The sequence below is a fragment of the Callorhinus ursinus genome, unplaced genomic scaffold (assembly GCF_003265705.2).
Source record: "Callorhinus ursinus isolate GAN/ISIS: 27379988/994484 unplaced genomic scaffold, GSC_fseal_2.0 scaffold25, whole genome shotgun sequence".
In the NCBI taxonomy this organism is placed as follows: Eukaryota; Metazoa; Chordata; class Mammalia; order Carnivora; family Otariidae; genus Callorhinus; species Callorhinus ursinus.
Window position 1 is genome coordinate 4,549,232 of NW_027397087.1, and position 6,189 is coordinate 4,555,420.

The 6,189-nt window shown below is 35.8% G+C and overlaps 1 long non-coding RNA gene across 1 annotated transcript in view; it reads right to left on the reverse strand.

The window, feature by feature from the left end:
• Positions 1-5,451, reverse strand: part of LOC141369983 (uncharacterized) — a 35,066-nt gene extending 29,615 nt beyond the window's left edge. Inside the window, exon 1 of the long non-coding RNA XR_012373594.1 lies at positions 5,342-5,451. This is a non-coding gene — a long non-coding RNA (uncharacterized lncRNA). The remainder of the gene's footprint in view (positions 1-5,341) is intronic.
• Between the last annotated feature and the right edge of the window lie 738 nt (positions 5,452-6,189).

The following is a 6,189-nucleotide window of genomic DNA, read 5'->3' on the forward strand; positions in this document are numbered from 1 at the left end:
CCACTCAGGCGCCCCGCCTTTTTGGTAAGGCTCAAGTTCATCTAAAAATTGTTGACTCTTTCCCAGAGACACATCACCCAGTAAAACTAAACCCATCTCACTGAAAATGTTATCAACCAGCAAAAGCATGGCTATTTTTTAAAATTTTATTATGTTATGTTAGTCACCATACGGTACATCATTAGTTTTTGATGTAGTGCTCCACGATTCATTGTTTGCGTATAACACCCAGTGCTCCATGCAATACATGCCCTCCTTAACACCCATCACTGGGCTAATGGCTTTTTTAATACTAGAGACACATTTGCAGAATGACTAAACTTGCTAAGTAGCAAAATATAGAGACAGTGTCCTGATACTGAGATCAAGAAAAGTCAATCATCAACACTCTGTTGTTTTTAAATGGACTTTCTAGGCTTTTAAAGAAGTATTATTTCAATAAAACAATCCACAAATAAATACAAAACAAAAGGGCAAATGTAGAGACATATTGCAAGTAAGCCTGCATACCAAAAAGGTAAGTGCAAATTAGATTTGAATATTCATGAGTCACAAATCATTGACAGTTTGAAATAATGCAAAACAGCTTTATAAATGAGGTTAAGGCAAGGGACATCAAAGAAATGCATTGCTAAATCAATAGCAATTTGATTGTTCATATACACTTGTAAATTGTAGTTACAGTTTTTGTGACATGGGAGAAAAAATACTGTGTATCTGATGAAGGAGGAAGACACATAAATATTCCTTTTGTGTGTTATATTTTTCTAATTCATCATATACTTGGATACCAGCCAGGTAGAGAGTGGTTGGACATCATATTTCCCCCTAAGACAAAGTTTCCTTTTCAGAGACAGAGTTTTAAGCTATGTCTGAAGTGTCCTTGCTTGTTCTGCTAAACAGAATTCAATAGACAGCAATTCCTTTAGAGTTGCTTTCTAAAATAAAGGTTATAATCTAGCATACAAGACTAGATAATGACTCAACTCTTAAATCCCTTCATGACAAAGTAACTTCCATTGGTGAACAAAGTTTTAATGAATACTCTTCTATTTAGAAGGAAGCAGATGAATTCAAAGTATAAGAACAATTTGTAAGAATACTTTGAAATAATTTGAGATATAAAATATAGGCAACCTTGTAATGTAAATAAAATATTTTCATTTTGCCCAGCCAGTAACTAGTCATTAATTTGTTCTTGGTTCTTTTGTACCAGTGGCTTTTGGTGTGGGTGCGTGGGCACACACGTGTGTAAGATGGAGAGATACCTGAAAAAGTAGGACTTAGAAATTAAAGACTTGTTTAGGGACTTGAAGCAGAAATGTTTCCAATTATTTTTTCTCAGAAGTGTCTCTTTGGGTTACTCTCTGTAAGTTATGAAGTATTTCTCCAAGATGTTCTCCTCTGCCATCCTCTTTATTGTGTTCGGTCTCCCTTCTAGGATGATTGATGAAGTTAGTGACATCACGAGAAAGTTGTGGCGCACAATAACACTAATTGTGGAAGAGGCTGGGGGATTGTGGTCTGTTTAGAAAATTAATCTATATCTATTCACTGGGCCATGCTTTAGGGCAGACATTTAGATTTGGGAGGTGAAATCCAGATGTGGTATCATTAGAAAGAGAGAATTTTGCGTTGTCTCCAATTCCCTGCTCTGTTAGGAAAGAAGCGAAGATGACTTGTGTGCTATTAATAGTCAAGAATATCCATAACTTCCAGAAGCAATGGCCTTGGTAATTTTTAATGTTTTTATGTGAAATCTGCACTTATAATTTATCAGTATTGATTCAGCTCAAGTTTAGCCTTGTATTTGTAACCATACCTTGTTATTTTGGTTCTGTAGTTAAAAATTTCTTTTTTTTTTTAATATCTTGTTTATTTATTTGAAAGAGAGACAGCAAGAGCGAGAGAGGGAACACAAGCAGGGGGAGCGGGAGAGGGAGAAGCAGGCTTCCCACCAAACAGGGAGCCTGATGCGGGGCTCGATCCCAGGACTCCTGGATCAGGACCTGAGCCGAAGGCAGACGCTTAATGACTAAACCACCCAGGCACCCCTATAGCTAAAAATTTCTTGACTCCCAAGTGTTATTAACTCATTTGATTTTAATAAACAAGTATTTCTGTTACTCCTTTCAGCAAATGTTTTGTCATGATATAGGATGAGACTATTTAAATAATCCAATTTCATTTAAATTGCTTAGCTATAATATTTGATTTAATGATTGCCAGTAGCAGCTGTCTACATAGACAAATGCCATTTTTTTCTCTATTGTACCTCCATTTATTTTGTTCTTCTACTTAGTTCCAACATTATTTTAGTTCCATTTGGTCATAGTTACTAAACTTTCTTGACAAGGAGGATAATTTACAACACCTACATATTTGATTATTTTGATTAAGTCCTTCTTCATATATATGTGTATATATAGTTTTAAAAATTGCTTAGTCTCTAAATTAAAATACAATATGTTGGACCAGCCAAGCAATTTAGACATTTTCTTCTCCTTCCTTGCAATTTGAGGTGAGAGGAAAATCACTGGGTTTTTTTCCTGCCTTTTTAAACTGGGGGAGATAATACCTTGAGTTTTGATTTCTACAGCACAAAAGTGTCTGATTAGCCAATGCTATCATCGAGATGAATTTCTTTAACCATCTCCCTTGTCCAGGATCAAGAAGCTAGAGGGCCTGGTGGCTGTCATTTCTGGTAATTCAATTTCAAAATGAAGGAAAGACAGAATAAAATAAAAGACTTAGCATCGATTCTGAGTTACTTAACACCGACTTACTGAATTCCAATGAAGTCTTGTCTTATCGTGAAAAAGAAACAGTCTCTCTCTATCCCAAATGTCACTTTGGGAGACCCTTGGACCTCATGCTCATTTTGCCATGTAAATAGAATTAATTTTATCTTGAAAGAGTGGCAGTTAAGGGACTTCTGTTTCCTATTTTGCCACTAAGTGCTGCTATGAACTTATACAAAGTTCTTCAAATTCTTTGGATCTCTGCTTTCTCAATTATTAAAAGAAGAGGTGAGTCTAGAAGCAATAATTTTCAAACAGTGCTTCTGAATTCATAGGGCCATGAGAAACCAGCATGTCTTGAGGGAGGAGGAAAGACTAGCTGGTGAAAATCAGGGCAAAGACTAACACTTTTTTTCTTGTTTGCATTCTGATCTTAGGAAAATTTAATTTGATGAACGGGACTTAACTTGAAAACATTGAATTTAAAATGATTGCTAAGAGTTCTTATTTTTGCTAATTCTGATCTGCAACTTATTTTGCTCGAAAACTATCCCAGTGAATGTTGTGGTAACAAGAATTGTCATGTTCTTGGCGTCTCCTTTAAAATAGAGGTTGTAAAAAAATTCCTAAAACCTTACAGAAGGGAGGCCTAGAAAAGACAAAATGGAAGGTGAAATGTTAGTAAAATTTTAACTGAACTATGAGTGATGTCAAGACAATTACTTAACATGGCATTCACATCTCTCGGCTGGTTCTGCTCTTTCCTTGGGCCACCTTGCTGCACACCTTCAGGGGGCACCAATACACTGTAGTTTAACTGAATGATGCCCTTGAAGTTGAGTAAAGCACCATCTACATGGCTGTTCCAGGCTGGGCTTCTTTATCATCTATCCAAGAGCTGCTTCTCTTTTAAGGTCTACTTCAAAGATCTTAAGGTGGTCCACACTGTTACCATCTCCTGTCTTCAAGAATTAATTGCTCTGTGCTTTCAGGTCATTTTGTTTCTAACCTTTTCTGGGATAGTTATAGCATTGTATTATAGTTAATTGTATTTTGGTGTCCATCTTCTTTGTTAGGTCTTGAGCTTTTAGAAGTCAGGGGTTGGATATTAATTGTATTTGAATTCTCAATCCAGCACTATTCTTGGGATTTTGAAATACTCAGAATGAATGTACTTTGAAAATATAAAGAGCAGTAAACTTATAACAAATTACTCAATTACATCAAGTAATTTTCTTCAAGGCCCTGATAAAAGATGATAGTGGCTCTCTTTTTGCCTTATATATTCAACCATTCAATTCAATGCAACATATACTGTGCTCCATTTAAGGAGGTTTCATGCATAAACCTTATCCAGGGAGAAAGGGGGTTAATAAGACCTATTTCCCTTCAAAATTAAAATATGAAATAGCATGTGATTAATACTAGATTATGAGCATGATCAAAGTGCTTTCAGAAGCTCTAAGGATTTGGGATTAATTGAAGGATTGTACATAGAATCAGTACTTGAGTTTGGGAGAGCAGTAGGATTTCAGACAAAAACAGAGAATGGGACAAGGGCAAGGTAGAGCATTGTAGGTGAAGGGGACTTCATGGTATGCAAAAATGATTACATATTAGATAGAGAAGTTATACAGATTTTGTAGTACTTGAGGAGAAGGCTGGAAAATTAGGTAGACGACTTACTTTTTTTTTTTTTTTTTTAAGAGAGCAAGAGTACATGAGCAGATGGGGAGGGGAGAGGGAAAGAATCTGGAGCAGACTCCGCCCTAGAGCAGACTCTGCACTGAGTGTGGAGAGCAACGCAGGGCTCACTCTCACAACGCTGAGATCATGACCTGAGCTAAAATCAAGAGTTGGAAGGTTAACTGGCTGCCACCAAGGTACCCCAGTAGAAGACTTACTTAAATACCATACTAAGGCATTTGAAATTATTTCCATGGAAAATTGGAACTAATCAAAAGAGAACATAAACAGAAAAACTCTGGTTTACAAAGCTTAGTCTGGATAGTGCCATGTAAAATTATTTGAAGGGCAAACTTTGAAGACATAGAAAAGAGTTCAAGCAAAAGAGAGCCTGAGGACTTTGTAAGGTGGCTGTGGAGAAACAAAAAGGAGGGAATGAATGTGGCAGTAAGATAAACTAAAGGATAAGAAACTTAAAATAATTTTGAAATATATTGAATGGATATATAAGTGGTATTATGACAAAGACACAAACCTTCAATCTACTAATATTAGTTTTCAACATCTTTGATGCCTTCAAAATTATTTAAAATATTAAAAAAACTAATCATTAGTAATATTCATGTTTATTTTTTACTGAGGTGGTAATGCTATTCCTCAATCTGTTGTCACACTTGTCACACTTGCCATTAAGTAATCAATCTATCAAGGGTCTTACTCACAATTCTAACAACCGATGCCTTAAATGTCTCATTTTCCTATTTTTAGAGTTCAGGCCTGGAACACTTCTTAATAACTTTAAACAGAAATCAAAAATACCTATGCTGATAACATATACAAATTTAGGAGACTCTAACTTTAGTACAAACTACGTTATCATCTAATGTTTCCTTTAAAATAGAAATAAACTGTACCTTATTAGTGAACTTTGACTTAGACTCTCCTAAATGCTAAATGGATGTCCCATCTGAAGCTGTAGAAAGGTAATTCAAGGGTCAGTGGCACTGATATGCGATCTTTCAACGGGATGTGCCTATGTGTCCGGGGAAGATGGTCTGCAGAAGAAAAAAGAAGCAGGTACATACTTGGAGTTACTCTGCTGCTGAGTAACAACAGAATTGGTTCTGCTGTGTATTGGTTGTAAACTGGGTGTGGTCTACTTTGGAATGCAGGAGAAAAGGAAGATGACCGGGCAGGATGCCTCAGGGATCCTCTGGTCTCATCTTCCCTGTTATTTTCCAGTCCCTTCTCACCGAGGATCTGGGGACACATCTTCCACTCCCCCTCTAGGACTTGCTCATCTTTAGATCTCAAGACAGGGCTGGTGGGGTGGCCAGGTAATTTGAGGAATCTTTTCCTTAGTAATATACTCAGGCATGTAATAATCAGTCTATCTAGACCCTAATCTTATCTTTGGGTAGGGAAATCATTTAAAACTTAGGGGTTAAAAAAAAATTAAAAGGCTATATAATACATTTCCTTAGAAATCCTTTCTAGAATCTAGCCTTTTACTATATGATTTGAAAGCATCACTTATTTTATTTTTATTTATTTGAAAGCATCATTTATTAAAGGTGCAATTTATGTGCAGAGCACTGTATAACATTTTAGTCATATATGCAGGTAAAAACATTCTTACATTTATAAAATTTTGATATTTCATAATAGAATGCAAATAATACAGGCCAACTTGACTGAATAAACATTTTTAACTGATCAAAACTGCTTACATGCATCAACTTTCTCAAACGTTTTATTGTAC